The following is a 16,227-nucleotide window of genomic DNA, read 5'->3' as shown; positions in this document are numbered from 1 at the left end:
CTGAACAAGTGTTACTGTTTTCTGCACAAATGCGATTCTGCGAAGCAATGTGAACACTTCTGTTTCCCAGGAACAGAGAAGGTGCTAGCAGGGAATTCTCTGCCTGCCTTTCCCCAGTGCTCTGCAAGCTCTCCAGGACAACATAAAATCTGGGGCTCTGTGCTTTCTTTTGTTCTGAACAAGTGTTACTGTTTTCTGCACAAAAGCGATTCTGCGAAGCAATGTGAACACTTCTGTTTCCCAGGCACAGAGAAGGTGCTAGCAGGGAATTCTCTGCCTGCTTTTCCCCAGTGCTCTGCAAGCTCTCCAGGACAACATAAAATCTGGGGCTCTGTGCTTTCTTTCGTTCTGAACAAGTGTTACTGTTTTCTGCACAAAAGCGATTCTGCCAAGCAGTGTGAACAGGCACAGAAAAGGTGCTAGCAGGGAATTCTCTGCCTGCCTTTCCCCAGTGCTCTGCAAGTTCTCCAGGACAACAGCAAATCTGGGGCTCTGTGCTTTCTTTCGTTCTGAACAAGTGTTACTGTTTTCTGCACAAAAGCGATTCTGCGAAGCAATGTGAACACTTCTGTTTCCCAGGCACAGAGAAGGTGCTAGCAGGGAATTCTCTGCCTGCCTTTCCCCAGTGCTCTGCAAGCTCTCCAGGACAACATAGAATCTGGGGCTCTGTGCTTTCTTTCGTTCTGAACAAGTGTTACTGTTTTCTGCACAAAAGCGATTCTGCGAAGCAATGTGAACACTTCTGTTTCCCAGGAACAGAGAACGTGCTAGCAGGGAATTCTCTGCCTGCCTTTCCCCAGTGCTCTGCAAGCTCTCCAGGACAACATAAAATCTGGGGCTCTGTGCTTTCTTTTGTTCTGAACAAGTGTTACTGTTTTCTGCACAAAAGCGATTCTGCGAAGCAATGTGAACAGGCACAGAGAAGGTGCTAGCAGGGAATTCTCTGCCTGCCTTTCCCCAGTGCTCTGCAGGCTCTCCAGGACAACATAAAATCTGGGGCTCTGTGCTTTCTTTCGTTCTGAACAAGTGTTACTGTTTTCTGCACAAAAGCGATTCTGCGAAGCAATGTGAACACTTCTGTTTCCCAGGCACAGAGAAGGTGCTAGCAGGGAATTCTCTGCCTGCTTTTCCCCAGTGCTCTGCAAGCTCTCCAGGACAACATAGAATCTGGGCCTCTGTGCTTTCTTTCGTTCTGAACAAGTGTTACTGTTTTCTGCACAAAAGCGATTCTGCGAAGCAATGTGAACACTTCTGTTTCCCAGGCACAGAGAAGGTGCTAGCAGGGAATTCTCTGCCTGCTTTTCCCCAGTGCTCTGCAAGCTCTCCAGGACAACATAGAATCTGGGGCTCTGTGCTTTCTTTCGTTCTGAACAAGTGTTATTGTTTTCTGCACAAAAGTGATTCTGCGAAGCAATGTGAACATTTCTGCTTCCGAGGCACAGAGAAGGTGCTAGCAGGGAATTCTCTGCCTGCCTTTCCCCAGTGCTCTGCAAGCTCTCCAGGACAACATAAAATCTGGGGCTCTGTGCTTTCTTTTGTTCTGAACAAGTGTTACTGTTTTCTGCACAAAAGCGATTCTGCCAAGCAGTGTGAACAGGCACAGAAAAGGTGCTAGCAGGGAATTCTCTGCCTGCCTTTCCCCAGTGCTCTGCAAGTTCTCCAGGACAACAGCAAATCTGGGGCTCTGTGCTTTCTTTCGTTCTGAACAAGTGTTACTGTTTTCTGCACAAAAGCGATTCTGCGAAGCAATGGGAACACTTCTGTTTCCCAGGCACAGAGAAGGTGCTAGCAGGGAATTCTCTGCCTGCCTTTCCCCAGTGCTCTGCAAGCTCTCCAGGACAACATAAAATCTGGGGCTCTGTGCTTTCTTTCGTTCTGAACAAGTGTTACTGTTTTCTGCACAAAAGCGATTCTGCGAAGCAATGTGAACACTTCTGTTTCCCAGGCACAGAGAAGGTGCTAGCAGGGAATTCTCTGCCTGCTTTTCCCCAGTGCTCTGCAAGCTCTCCAGGACAACATAGAATCTGGGGCTCTGTGCTTTCTTTCGTCTGAACAAGTGTTACTGTTTTCTGCACAAAAGCGATTCTGCGAAGCAATGTGAAGACGTCTGCTTCCCAGGCACAGAGAAGGTGCTAGCAGGGAATTCTCTGCCTGCCTTTCCCCAGTGCTCTGCAAGCTCTCCAGGACAACATAAAATCTGGGGCTCTGTGCTTTCTTTCGTTCTGACCAAGTGTTACTGTTTTCTGCACAAAAGCGATTCTGCGAAGCAATGGGAACACTTCTGTTTCCCAGGCACAGAGAAGGTGCTAGCAGGGAATTCTCTGCCTGCTTTTCCCCAGTGCTCTGCAAGCTCTCCAGGACAACATAAAATCTGGGGCTCTGTGCTTTCTTTCGTTCTGAACAAGTGTTACTGTTTTCTGCACAAAAGCGATTCTGCGAAGCAATGTGAACACTTCTGTTTCCCAGGCACAGAGAAGGTGCTAGCAGGGAATTCTCTGCCTGCCTTTCCCCAGTGCTCTGCAAGCTCTCGAGGACAACATAAAATCTGGGGCTCTGTGCTTTCTTTTGTTCTGAACAAGTGTTACTGTTTTCTGCACAAAGGCGATTCTGCGAAGCGATGTGAACAGGCACAGAGAAGGTGCTAGCAGGGAATTCTCTGCCTGCCTTTCCCCAGTGCTCTGCAAGCTCTCCAGGACAACATAAAATCTGGGGCTCTGTGCTTTCTTTTGTTCTGAACAATTGTTACTGTTTTCTGCACAAAAGCGATTCTGCGAAGCAATATGAACACTTCTGTTTCCCAGGCACAGAGAAGGTGCTAGCAGGGAATTCTCTGCCTGCTTTTCCCCAGTGCTCTGCAAGCTCTCCAGGACAACATAAAATCTGGGGCTCTGTGCTTTCTTTCATTGTGAACAAGTGTTACTGTTTTCTGCACAAAAGCGATTCTGCGAAGCAATGTGAACACTTCTGTTTCCCAGGCACAGAGAAGGTGCTAGCAGGGAATTCTCTGCCTGCTTTTCCCCAGTGCTCTGCAAGCTCTCCAGGACAACATAAAATCTGGGGCTCTGTGCTTTCTTTTGTTCTGAACAAGTGTTACTGTTTTCTGCACAAAAGCGATTCTGCCAAGCAGTGTGAACAGGCACAGAAAAGGTGCTAGCAGGGAATTCTCTGCCTGCCTTTCCCCAGTGCTCTGCAAGTTCTCCAGGACAACAGCAAATCTGGGGCTCTGTGCTTTCTTTCGTTCTGAACAAGTGTTACTGTTTTCTGCACAAAAGCGATTCTGCGAAGCAATGTGAACACTTCTGTTTCCCAGGCACAGAGAAGGTGCTAGCAGGGAATTCTCTGCCTGCCTTTCCCCAGTGCTCTGCAAGCTCTCCAGGACAACATAAAATCTGGGGCTCTGTGCTTTCTTTTGTTCTGAACAAGTGTTACTGTTTTCTGCACAAAAGCGATTCTGCGAAGCAATGTGAACAGGCACAGAGAAGGTGCTAGCAGGGAATTCTCTGCCTGCCTTTCCCCAGTGCTCTGCAAGCTCTCCAGGACAACATAAAATCTGGGGCTCTGTGCTTTCTTTCGTTCTGAACAAGTGTTACTGTTTTCTGCACAAAAGCGATTCTGCGAAGCAATGTGAACACTTCTGTTTCCCAGGCACAGAGAAGGTGCTAGCAGGGAATTCTCTGCCTGCTTTTCCCCAGTGCTCTGCAAGCTCTCCAGGACAACATAGAATCTGGGGCTCTGTGCTTTCTTTCGTTCTGAACAAGTGTTACTGTTTTCTGCACAAAAGTGATTCTGCGAAGCAATGTGAACACTTCTGCTTCCCAGGCACAGAGAAGGTGCTAGCAGGGAATTCTCTGCCTGCCTTTCCCCAGTGCTCTGCAAGCTCTCCAGGACAACAGCAAATCTGGGGCTCTGTGCTTTCTTTCGTCTGAACAAGTGTTACTGTTTTCTGCACAAAAGCGATTCTGCCAAGCAGTGTGAACAGGCACAGAAAAGGTGCTAGCAGGGAATTCTCTGCCTGCCTTTCCCCAGTGCTCTGCAAGTTCTCCAGGACAACAGCAAATCTGGGGCTCTGTGCTTTCTTTCGTTCTGAACAAGTGTTACTGTTTTCTGCACAAAAGCGATTCTGCGAAGCAATGGGAACACTTCTGTTTCCCAGGCACAGAGAAGGTGCTAGCAGGGAATTCTCTGCCTGCCTTTCCCCAGTGCTCTGCAAGCTCTCCAGGACAACATAAAATCTGGGGCTCTGTGCTTTCTTTCGTTCTGAACAAGTGTTACTGTTTTCTGCACAAAAGCGATTCTGCGAAGCAATGTGAACACTTCTGTTTCCCAGGCACAGAGAAGGTGCTAGCAGGGAATTCTCTGCCTGCTTTTCCCCAGTGCTCTGCAAGCTCTCCAGGACAACAGCAAATCTGGGGCTCTGTGCTTTCTTTCGTTCTGAACAAGTGTTACTGTTTTCTGCACAAAAGTGATTCTGCGAAGCAATGTGAACACTTCTGCTTCCCAGGCACAGAGAAGGTGCTAGCAGGGAATTCTCTGCCTGCCTTTCCCCAGTGCTCTGCAAGCTCTCCAGGACAACAGCAAATCTGGGGCTCTGTGCTTTCTTTCGTCTGAACAAGTGTTACTGTTTTCTGCACAAAAGCGATTCTGCGAAGCAATGTGAACAGGCACAGAGAAGGTGCTAGCAGAGAATTCTCTGCCTGCCTTTCCCCAGTGCTCTGCAAGCTCTCCAGGACAACATAAAATCTGGGGCTCTGTGCTTTCTTTCGTTCTGAACAAGTGTTACTGTTTTCTGCACAAAAGCGATTCTGCGAAGCAATGGGAACACTTCTGTTTCCCAGGCACAGAGAAGGTGCTAGCAGGGAATTCTCTGCCTGCTTTTCCCCAGTGCTCTGCAAGCTCTCCAGGACAACATAAAATCTGGGGCTCTGTGCTTTCTTTTGTTCTGAACAAGTGTTACTGTTTTCTGCACAAAAGCGATTCTGCCAAGCAGTGTGAACAGGCACAGAAAAGGTGCTAGCAGGGAATTCTCTGCCTGCCTTTCCCCAGTGCTCTGCAAGTTCTCCAGGACAACAGCAAATCTGGGGCTCTGTGCTTTCTTTCGTTCTGAACTAGTGTTACTGTTTTCTGCACAAAAGCGATTCTGCGAAGCAATGTGAACACTTCTGTTTCCCAGGAACAGAGAACGTGCTAGCAGGGAATTCTCTGCCTGCCTTTCCCCAGTGCTCTGCAAGCTCTCCAGGACAACATAAAATCTGGGGCTCTGTGCTTTCTTTTGTTCTGAACAAGTGTTACTGTTTTCTGCACAAAAGCGATTCTGCGAAGCAATGTGAACAGGCACAGAGAAGGTGCTAGCAGGGAATTCTCTGCCTGCCTTTCCCCAGTGCTCTGCAAGCTCTCCAGGACAACATAAAATCTGGGGCTCTGTGCTTTCTTTCGTTCTGAACAAGTGTTACTGTTTTCTGCACAAAAGCGATTCTGCGAAGCAATGTGAACACTTCTGTTTCCCAGGCACAGAGAAGGTGCTAGCAGGGAATTCTCTGCCTGCTTTTCCCCAGTGCTCTGCAAGCTCTCCAGGACAACATAGAATCTGGGGCTCTGTGCTTTCTTTCGTTCTGAACAAGTGTTACTGTTTTCTGCACAAAAGTGATTCTGCGAAGCAATGTGAACACTTCTGCTTCCCAGGCACAGAGAAGGTGCTAGCAGGGAATTCTCTGCCTGCCTTTCCCCAGTGCTCTGCAAGCTCTCCAGGACAACAGCAAATCTGGGGCTCTGTTCTTTCTTTCGTCTGAACAAGTGTTACTGTTTTCTGCACAAAAGCGATTCTGCGAAGCAATGTGAACAGGCACAGAGAAGGTGCTAGCAGGGAATTCTCTGCCTGCCTTTCCCCAGTGCTCTGCAAGCTCTCCAGGACAACATAAAATCTGGGGCTCTGTGCTTTCTTTCGTTCTGAACAAGTGTTACTGTTTTCTGCCCAAAAGCGATTCTGCGAAGCAATGTGAACACTTCTGTTTCCCAGGCACAGAGAAGGTGCTAGCAGGGAATTCTCTGCCTTCTTTTCCCCAGTGCTCTGCAAGCTCTCCAGGACAACATAAAATCTGGGGCTCTGTGCTTTCTTTCGTTCTGAACAATTGTTACTGTTTTCTGCACAAAAGCGATTCTGCCAAGCAATATGAACACTTCTGTTTCCCAGGAACAGAGAAGGTGCTAGCAGGGAATTCTCTGCCTGCTTTTCCCCAGTGCTCTGCAAGCTCTCCAGGACAACATAAAATCTGGGGCTCTGTGCTTTCTTTCATTGTGAACAAGTGTTACTGTTTTCTGCACAAAAGCGATTCTGCGAAGCAATGTGAACACTTCTGCTTCCCAGGCACAGAGAAGGTGCTAGCAGGGAATTCTCTGCCTGCTTTTCCCCAGTGTTCTGCAAGCTCTCCAGGACAACATAAAATCTGGGGCTCTGTGCTTTCTTTTGTTCTGAACAAGTGTTACTGTTTTCTGCACAAAAGCGATTCTGCCAAGCAGTGTGAACAGGCACAGAAAAGGTGCTAGCAGGGAATTCTCTGCCTGCCTTTCCCCAGTGCTCTGCAAGTTCTCCAGGACAACATAAAATCTGGGGCTCTGTGCTTTCTTTCGTTCTGACCAAGTGTTACTGTTTTCTGCACAAAAGCGATTCTGCGAAGCAATGGGAACACTTCTGTTTCCCAGGCACAGAGAAGGTGCTAGCAGGGAATTCTCTGCCTGCTTTTCCCCAGTGCTCTGCAAGCTCTCCAGGACAACATAGAATCTGGGGCTCTGTGCTTTCTTTCGTTCTGAACAAGTGTTACTGTTTTCTGCACAAAAGTGATTCTGCGAAGCAATGTGAACACTTCTGCTTCCCAGGCACAGAGAAGGTGCTAGCAGGGAATTCTCTGCCTGCCTTTCCCCAGTGCTCTGCAAGCTCTCCAGGACAACAGCAAATCTGGGGCTCTGTGCTTTCTTTCGTCTGAACAAGTGTTACTGTTTTCTGCACAAAAGCGATTCTGCGAAGCAATGTGAACAGGCACAGAGAAGGTGCTAGCAGGGAATTCTCTGCCTGCCTTTCCCCAGTGCTCTGCAAGCTCTCCAGGACAACATAAAATCTGGGGCTCTGTGCTTTCTTTCGTTCTGAACAAGTGTTACTGTTTTCTGCACAAAAGCGATTCTGCGAAGCAATGGGAACACTTCTGTTTCCCAGGCACAGAGAAGGTGCTAGCAGGGAATTCTCTGCCTGCTTTTCCCCAGTGCTCTGCAAGCTCTCCAGGACAACATAAAATCTGGGGTTCTGTGCTTTCTTTCGTCTGAACAAGTGTTACTGTTTTCTGCACAAAAGCGATTCTGCGAAGCAATGTGAACACTTCTGTTTCCCAGGAACAGAGAAGGTGCTAGCAGGGAATTCTCTGCCTGCCTTTCCCCAGTGCTCTGCAAGCTCTCCAGGACAACATAAAATCTGGGGCTCTGTGCTTTCTTTTGTTCTGAACAAGTGTTACTGTTTTCTGCACAAAAGCGATTCTGCGAAGCAATGTGAACAGGCACAGAGAAGGTGCTAGCAGGGAATTCTCTGCCTGCCTTTCCCCAGTGCTCTGCAAGCTCTCCAGGACAACATAAAATCTGGGGCTCTGTGCTTTCTTTTGTTCTGAACAAGTGTTACTGTTTTCTGCACAAAAGCGATTCTGCGAAGCAATATGAACACTTCTGTTTCCCAGGAACAGAGAAGGTGCTAGCAGGGAATTCTCTGCCTGCTTTTCCCCAGTGCTCTGCAAGCTCTCCAGGACAACATAAAATCTGGGGCTCTGTGCTTTCTTTCATTGTGAACAAGTGTTACTGTTTTCTGCACAAAAGCGATTCTGCGAAGCAATGTGAACACTTCTGTTTCCCAGGCACAGAGAAGGTGCTAGCAGGGAATTCTCTGCCTGCTTTTCCCCAGTGCTCTGCAAGCTCTCCAGGACAACATAAAATCTGGGGCTCTGTGCTTTCTTTTGTTCTGAACAAGTGTTACTGTTTTCTGCACAAAAGCGATTCTGCCAAGCAGTGTGAACAGGCACAGAAAAGGTGCTAGCAGGGAATTCTCTGCCTGCCTTTCCCCAGTGCTCTGCAAGTTCTCCAGGACAACAGCAAATCTGGGGCTCTGTGCTTTCTTTCGTTCTGAACAAGTGTTACTGTTTTCTGCACAAAAGCGATTCTGCGAAGCAATGTGAACACTTCTGTTTCCCAGGAACAGAGAACGTGCTAGCAGGGAATTCTCTGCCTGCCTTTCCCCAGTGCTCTGCAAGCTCTCCAGGACAACATAAAATCTGGGGCTCTGTGCTTTCTTTTGTTCTGAACAAGTGTTACTGTTTTCTGCACAAAAGCGATTCTGCGAAGCAATGTGAACAGGCACAGAGAAGGTGCTAGCAGGGAATTCTCTGCCTGCCTTTCCCCAGTGCTCTGCAAGCTCTCCAGGACAACATAAAATCTGGGGCTCTGTGCTTTCTTTCGTTCTGAACAAGTGTTACTGTTTTCTGCACAAAAGCGATTCTGCGAAGCAATGTGAACACTTCTGTTTCCCAGGCACAGAGAAGGTGCTAGCAGGGAATTCTCTGCCTGCTTTTCCCCAGTGCTCTGCAAGCTCTCCAGGACAACATAGAATCTGGGGCTCTGTGCTTTCTTTCGTTCTGAACAAGTGTTACTGTTTTCTGCACAAAAGTGATTCTGCGAAGCAATGTGAACACTTCTGCTTCCCAGGCACAGAGAAGGTGCTAGCAGGGAATTCTCTGCCTGCCTTTCCCCAGTGCTCTGCAAGCTCTCCAGGACAACAGCAAATCTGGGGCTCTGTTCTTTCTTTCGTCTGAACAAGTGTTACTGTTTTCTGCACAAAAGCGATTCTGCGAAGCAATGTGAACAGGCACAGAGAAGGTGCTAGCAGGGAATTCTCTGCCTGCCTTTCCCCAGTGCTCTGCAAGCTCTCCAGGACAACATAAAATCTGGGGCTCTGTGCTTTCTTTCGTTCTGAACAAGTGTTACTGTTTTCTGCCCAAAAGCGATTCTGCGAAGCAATGGGAACACTTCTGTTTCCCAGGCACAGAGAAGGTGCTAGCAGGGAATTCTCTGCCTTCTTTTCCCCAGTGCTCTGCAAGCTCTCCAGGACAACATAAAATCTGGGGCTCTGTGCTTTCTTTCGTTCTGAACAATTGTTACTGTTTTCTGCACAAAAGCGATTCTGCCAAGCAACATGAACACTTCTGTTTCCCAGGAACAGAGAAGGTGCTAGCAGGGAATTCTCTGCCTGCTTTTCCCCAGTGCTCTGCAAGCTCTCCAGGACAACATAAAATCTGGGGCTCTGTGCTTTCTTTCATTGTGAACAAGTGTTACTGTTTTCTGCACAAAAGCGATTCTGCGAAGCAATGTGAACACTTCTGTTTCCCAGGAACAGAGAAGGTGCTAGCAGGGAATTCTCTGCCTGCTTTTCCCCAGTGCTCTGCAAGCTCTCCAGGACAACATAGAATCTGGGGCTCTGTGCTTTCTTTCGTTCTGAACAAGTGTTACTGTTTTCTGCACAAAAGTGATTCTGCGAAGCAATGTGAACACTTCTGCTTCCCAGGCACAGAGAAGGTGCTAGCAGGGAATTCTCTGCCTGCCTTTCCCCAGTGCTCTGCAAGCTCTCCAGGACAACATAAAATCTGGGGCTCTGTGCTTTCTTTCGTTCTGAACAAGTGTTACTGTTTTCTGCACAAAAGCGATTCTGCGAAGCAATGTGAACACTTCTGTTTCCCAGGCACAGAGAAGGTGCTAGCAGGGAATTCTCTGCCTGCTTTTCCCCAGTGCTCTGCAAGCTCTCCAGGACAACATAGAATCTGGGGCTCTGTGCTTTCTTTCGTTCTGAACAAGTGTTACTGTTTTCTGCACAAAAGTGATTCTGCGAAGCAATGTGAACACTTCTGCTTCCCAGGCACAGAGAAGGTGCTAGCAGGGAATTCTCTGCCTGCCTTTCCCCAGTGCTCTGCAAGCTCTCCAGGACAACAGCAAATCTGGGGCTCTGTTCTTTCTTTCGTCTGAACAAGTGTTACTGTTTTCTGCACAAAAGCGATTCTGCGAAGCAATGTGAACAGGCACAGAGAAGGTGCTAGCAGGGAATTCTCTGCCTGCCTTTCCCCAGTGCTCTGCAAGCTCTCCAGGACAACATAAAATCTGGGGCTCTGTGCTTTCTTTCGTTCTGAACAAGTGTTACTGTTTTCTGCCCAAAAGCGATTCTGCGAAGCAATGTGAACACTTCTGTTTCCCAGGCACAGAGAAGGTGCTAGCAGGGAATTCTCTGCCTTCTTTTCCCCAGTGCTCTGCAAGCTCTCCAGGACAACATAAAATCTGGGGCTCTGTGCTTTCTTTCGTTCTGAACAATTGTTACTGTTTTCTGCACAAAAGCGATTCTGCCAAGCAATATGAACACTTCTGTTTCCCAGGAACAGAGAAGGTGCTAGCAGGGAATTCTCTGCCTGCTTTTCCCCAGTGCTCTGCAAGCTCTCCAGGACAACATAAAATCTGGGGCTCTGTGCTTTCTTTCATTGTGAACAAGTGTTACTGTTTTCTGCACAAAAGCGATTCTGCGAAGCAATGTGAACACTTCTGCTTCCCAGGCACAGAGAAGGTGCTAGCAGGGAATTCTCTGCCTGCTTTTCCCCAGTGTTCTGCAAGCTCTCCAGGACAACATAAAATCTGGGGCTCTGTGCTTTCTTTTGTTCTGAACAAGTGTTACTGTTTTCTGCACAAAAGCGATTCTGCCAAGCAGTGTGAACAGGCACAGAAAAGGTGCTAGCAGGGAATTCTCTGCCTGCCTTTCCCCAGTGCTCTGCAAGTTCTCCAGGACAACATAAAATCTGGGGCTCTGTGCTTTCTTTCGTTCTGACCAAGTGTTACTGTTTTCTGCACAAAAGCGATTCTGCGAAGCAATGGGAACACTTCTGTTTCCCAGGCACAGAGAAGGTGCTAGCAGGGAATTCTCTGCCTGCTTTTCCCCAGTGCTCTGCAAGCTCTCCAGGACAACATAGAATCTGGGGCTCTGTGCTTTCTTTCGTTCTGAACAAGTGTTACTGTTTTCTGCACAAAAGTGATTCTGCGAAGCAATGTGAACACTTCTGCTTCCCAGGCACAGAGAAGGTGCTAGCAGGGAATTCTCTGCCTGCCTTTCCCCAGTGCTCTGCAAGCTCTCCAGGACAACAGCAAATCTGGGGCTCTGTGCTTTCTTTCGTCTGAACAAGTGTTACTGTTTTCTGCACAAAAGCGATTCTGCGAAGCAATGTGAACAGGCACAGAGAAGGTGCTAGCAGGGAATTCTCTGCCTGCCTTTCCCCAGTGCTCTGCAAGCTCTCCAGGACAACATAAAATCTGGGGCTCTGTGCTTTCTTTCGTTCTGAACAAGTGTTACTGTTTTCTGCACAAAAGCGATTCTGCGAAGCAATGGGAACACTTCTGTTTCCCAGGCACAGAGAAGGTGCTAGCAGGGAATTCTCTGCCTGCTTTTCCCCAGTGCTCTGCAAGCTCTCCAGGACAACATAAAATCTGGGGTTCTGTGCTTTCTTTCGTCTGAACAAGTGTTACTGTTTTCTGCACAAAAGCGATTCTGCGAAGCAATGTGAACACTTCTGTTTCCCAGGAACAGAGAACGTGCTAGCAGGGAATTCTCTGCCTGCCTTTCCCCAGTGCTCTGCAAGCTCTCCAGGACAACATAAAATCTGGGGCTCTGTGCTTTCTTTTGTTCTGAACAAGTGTTACTGTTTTCTGCACAAAAGCGATTCTGCGAAGCAATGTGAACAGGCACAGAGAAGGTGCTAGCAGGGAATTCTCTGCCTGCCTTTCCCCAGTGCTCTGCAAGCTCTCCAGGACAACATAAAATCTGGGGCTCTGTGCTTTCTTTTGTTCTGAACAAGTGTTACTGTTTTCTGCACAAAAGCGATTCTGCGAAGCAATATGAACACTTCTGTTTCCCAGGAACAGAGAAGGTGCTAGCAGGGAATTCTCTGCCTGCTTTTCCCCAGTGCTCTGCAAGCTCTCCAGGACAACATAAAATCTGGGGCTCTGTGCTTTCTTTCATTGTGAACAAGTGTTACTGTTTTCTGCACAAAAGCGATTCTGCGAAGCAATGTGAACACTTCTGTTTCCCAGGCACAGAGAAGGTGCTAGCAGGGAATTCTCTGCCTGCTTTTCCCCAGTGCTCTGCAAGCTCTCCAGGACAACATAAAATCTGGGGCTCTGTGCTTTCTTTTGTTCTGAACAAGTGTTACTGTTTTCTGCACAAAAGCGATTCTGCCAAGCAGTGTGAACAGGCACAGAAAAGGTGCTAGCAGGGAATTCTCTGCCTGCCTTTCCCCAGTGCTCTGCAAGTTCTCCAGGACAACAGCAAATCTGGGGCTCTGTGCTTTCTTTCGTTCTGAACAAGTGTTACTGTTTTCTGCACAAAAGCGATTCTGCGAAGCAATGTGAACACTTCTGTTTCCCAGGAACAGAGAACGTGCTAGCAGGGAATTCTCTGCCTGCCTTTCCCCAGTGCTCTGCAAGCTCTCCAGGACAACATAAAATCTGGGGCTCTGTGCTTTCTTTTGTTCTGAACAAGTGTTACTGTTTTCTGCACAAAAGCGATTCTGCGAAGCAATGTGAACAGGCACAGAGAAGGTGCTAGCAGGGAATTCTCTGCCTGCCTTTCCCCAGTGCTCTGCAAGCTCTCCAGGACAACGTAAAATCTGGGGCTCTGTGCTTTCTTTCGTTCTGAACAAGTGTTACTGTTTTCTGCACAAAAGCGATTCTGCGAAGCAATGTGAACACTTCTGTTTCCCAGGCACAGAGAAGGTGCTAGCAGGGAATTCTCTGCCTGCTTTTCCCCAGTGCTCTGCAAGCTCTCCAGGACAACATAGAATCTGGGGCTCTGTGCTTTCTTTCGTTCTGAACAAGTGTTACTGTTTTCTGCACAAAAGTGATTCTGCGAAGCAATGTGAACACTTCTGCTTCCCAGGCACAGAGAAGGTGCTAGCAGGGAATTCTCTGCCTGCCTTTCCCCAGTGCTCTGCAAGCTCTCCAGGACAACAGCAAATCTGGGGCTCTGTTCTTTCTTTCGTCTGAACAAGTGTTACTGTTTTCTGCACAAAAGCGATTCTGCGAAGCAATGTGAACAGGCACAGAGAAGGTGCTAGCAGGGAATTCTCTGCCTGCCTTTCCCCAGTGCTCTGCAAGCTCTCCAGGACAACATAAAATCTGGGGCTCTGTGCTTTCTTTCGTTCTGAACAAGTGTTACTGTTTTCTGCCCAAAAGCGATTCTGCGAAGCAATGGGAACACTTCTGTTTCCCAGGCACAGAGAAGGTGCTAGCAGGGAATTCTCTGCCTTCTTTTCCCCAGTGCTCTGCAAGCTCTCCAGGACAACATAAAATCTGGGGCTCTGTGCTTTCTTTCGTTCTGAACAATTGTTACTGTTTTCTGCACAAAAGCGATTCTGCCAAGCAACATGAACACTTCTGTTTCCCAGGAACAGAGAAGGTGCTAGCAGGGAATTCTCTGCCTGCTTTTCCCCAGTGCTCTGCAAGCTCTCCAGGACAACATAAAATCTGGGGCTCTGTGCTTTCTTTCATTGTGAACAAGTGTTACTGTTTTCTGCACAAAAGCGATTCTGCGAAGCAATGTGAACACTTCTGTTTCCCAGGAACAGAGAAGGTGCTAGCAGGGAATTCTCTGCCTGCTTTTCCCCAGTGCTCTGCAAGCTCTCCAGGACAACATAGAATCTGGGGCTCTGTGCTTTCTTTCGTTCTGAACAAGTGTTACTGTTTTCTGCACAAAAGTGATTCTGCGAAGCAATGTGAACACTTCTGCTTCCCAGGCACAGAGAAGGTGCTAGCAGGGAATTCTCTGCCTGCCTTTCCCCAGTGCTCTGCAAGCTCTCCAGGACAACATAAAATCTGGGGCTCTGTGCTTTCTTTCGTTCTGAACAAGTGTTACTGTTTTCTGCACAAAAGCGATTCTGCGAAGCAATGTGAACACTTCTGTTTCCCAGGCACAGAGAAGGTGCTAGCAGGGAATTCTCTGCCTGCTTTTCCCCAGTGCTCTGCAAGCTCTCCAGGACAACATAGAATCTGGGGCTCTGTGCTTTCTTTCGTTCTGAACAAGTGTTACTGTTTTCTGCACAAAAGTGATTCTGCGAAGCAATGTGAACATTTCTGCTTCCGAGGCACAGAGAAGGTGCTAGCAGGGAATTCTCTGCCTGCCTTTCCCCAGTGCTCTGCAAGCTCTCCAGGACAACATAAAATCTGGGGCTCTGTGCTTTCTTTCGTCTGAACAAGTGTTACTGTTTTCTGCACAAAAGCGATTCTGCGAAGCAATGTGAACAGGCACAGAGAAGGTGCTAGCAGGGAATTCTCTGCCTGCCTTTCCCCAGTGCTCTGCAAGCTCTCCAGGACAACATAAAATCTGGGGCTCTGTGCTTTCTTTCGTTCTGAACAAGTGTTACTGTTTTCTGCACAAAAGCGATTCTGCGAAGCAATGTGAACACTTCTGTTTCCCAGGCACAGAGAAGGTGCTAGCAGGGAATTCTCTGCCTGCTTTTCCCCAGTGCTCTGCAAGCTCTCCAGGACAACATAGAATCTGGGGCTCTGTGCTTTCTTTCGTTCTGAACAAGTGTTACTGTTTTCTGCACAAAAGTGATTCTGCGAAGCAATGTGAACACTTCTGCTTCCCAGGCACAGAGAAGGTGCTAGCAGGGAATTCTCTGCCTGCCTTTCCCCAGTGCTCTGCAAGCTCTCCAGGACAACAGCAAATCTGGGGCTCTGTGCTTTCTTTCGTCTGAACAAGTGTTACTGTTTTCTGCACAAAAGCGATTCTGCGAAGCAATGTGAACAGGCACAGAGAAGGTGCTAGCAGGGAATTCTCTGCCTGCCTTTCCCCAGTGCTCTGCAAGCTCTCCAGGACAACATAAAATCTGGGGCTCTGTGCTTTCTTTCGTTCTGAACAAGTGTTACTGTTTTCTGCCCAAAAGCGATTCTGCGAAGCAATGTGAACACTTCTGTTTCCCAGGCACAGAGAACGTGCTAGCAGGGAATTCTCTGCCTGCTTTTCCCCAGTGCTCTGCAAGCTCTCCAGGACAACATAAAATCTGGGGCTCTGTGCTTTCTTTCGTTCTGAACAAGTGTTATTGTTTTCTGCACAAAAGCAATTCTGCGAAGCAATGTGAAGACGTCTGCTTCCCAGGCACAGAGAAGGTGCTAGCAGGGAATTCTCTGCCTGCCTTTCCCCAGTGCTCTGCAAGCTCTCCAGGACAACATAAAATCTGGGGCTCTGTGCTTTCTTTCGTTGTGAACAAGTGTTACTGTTTTCTGCACAAAAGCGATTCTGCCAAGCAGTGTGAACAGGCACAGAAAAGGTGCTAGCAGGGAATTCTCTGCCTGCCTTTCCCCAGTGCTCTGCAAGTTCTCCAGGACAACAGCAAATCTGGGGCTCTGTGCTTTCTTTCGTTCTGAACAAGTGTTACTGTTTTCTGCACAAAAGCGATTCTGCGAAGCAATGGGAACACTTCTGTTTCCCAGGCACAGAGAAGGTGCTAGCAGGGAATTCTCTGCCTGCTTTTCCCCAGTGCTCTGCAAGCTCTCCAGGACAACAGCAAATCTGGGGCTCTGTGCTTTCTTTCGTTGTGAACAAGTGTTACTGTTTTCTGCACAAAAGCGATTCTGCGAAGCAATGTGAACACTTCTGTTTCCCAGGAACAGAGAACGTGCTAGCAGGGAATTCTCTGCCTGCCTTTCCCCAGTGCTCTGCAAGCTCTCCAGGACAACATAAAATCTGGGGCTCTGTGCTTTCTTTCATTGTGAACAAGTGTTACTGTTTTCTGCACAAAAGCGATTCTGCGAAGCAATGTGAACACTTCTGTTTCCCAGGCACAGAGAAGGTGCTAGCAGGGAATTCTCTGCCTGCTTTTCCCCAGTGCTCTGCAAGCTCTCCAGGACAACATAAAATCTGGGGCTCTGTGCTTTCTTTTGTTCTGAACAAGTGTTACTGTTTTCTGCCCAAAAGCGATTCTGCGAAGCAATGGGAACACTTCTGTTTCCCAGGCACAGAGAAGGTGCTAGCAGGGAATTCTCTGCCTGCTTTTCCCCAGTGCTCTGCAAGCTCTCCAGGACAACATAAAATCTGGGGTTCTGTGCTTTCTTTCGTTCTGAACAATTGTTACTGTTTTCTGCACAAAAGCGATTCTGCCAAGCAACATGAACACTTCT

The sequence above is a fragment of the Strix uralensis genome, unplaced genomic scaffold (assembly GCF_047716275.1).
Source record: "Strix uralensis isolate ZFMK-TIS-50842 unplaced genomic scaffold, bStrUra1 scaffold_35, whole genome shotgun sequence".
NCBI lineage: Eukaryota > Metazoa > Chordata > Aves > Strigiformes > Strigidae > Strix > Strix uralensis.
The sequence above is the reverse complement of the archived record's forward strand: the minus strand, read 5'-3'. Positions refer to the sequence as shown.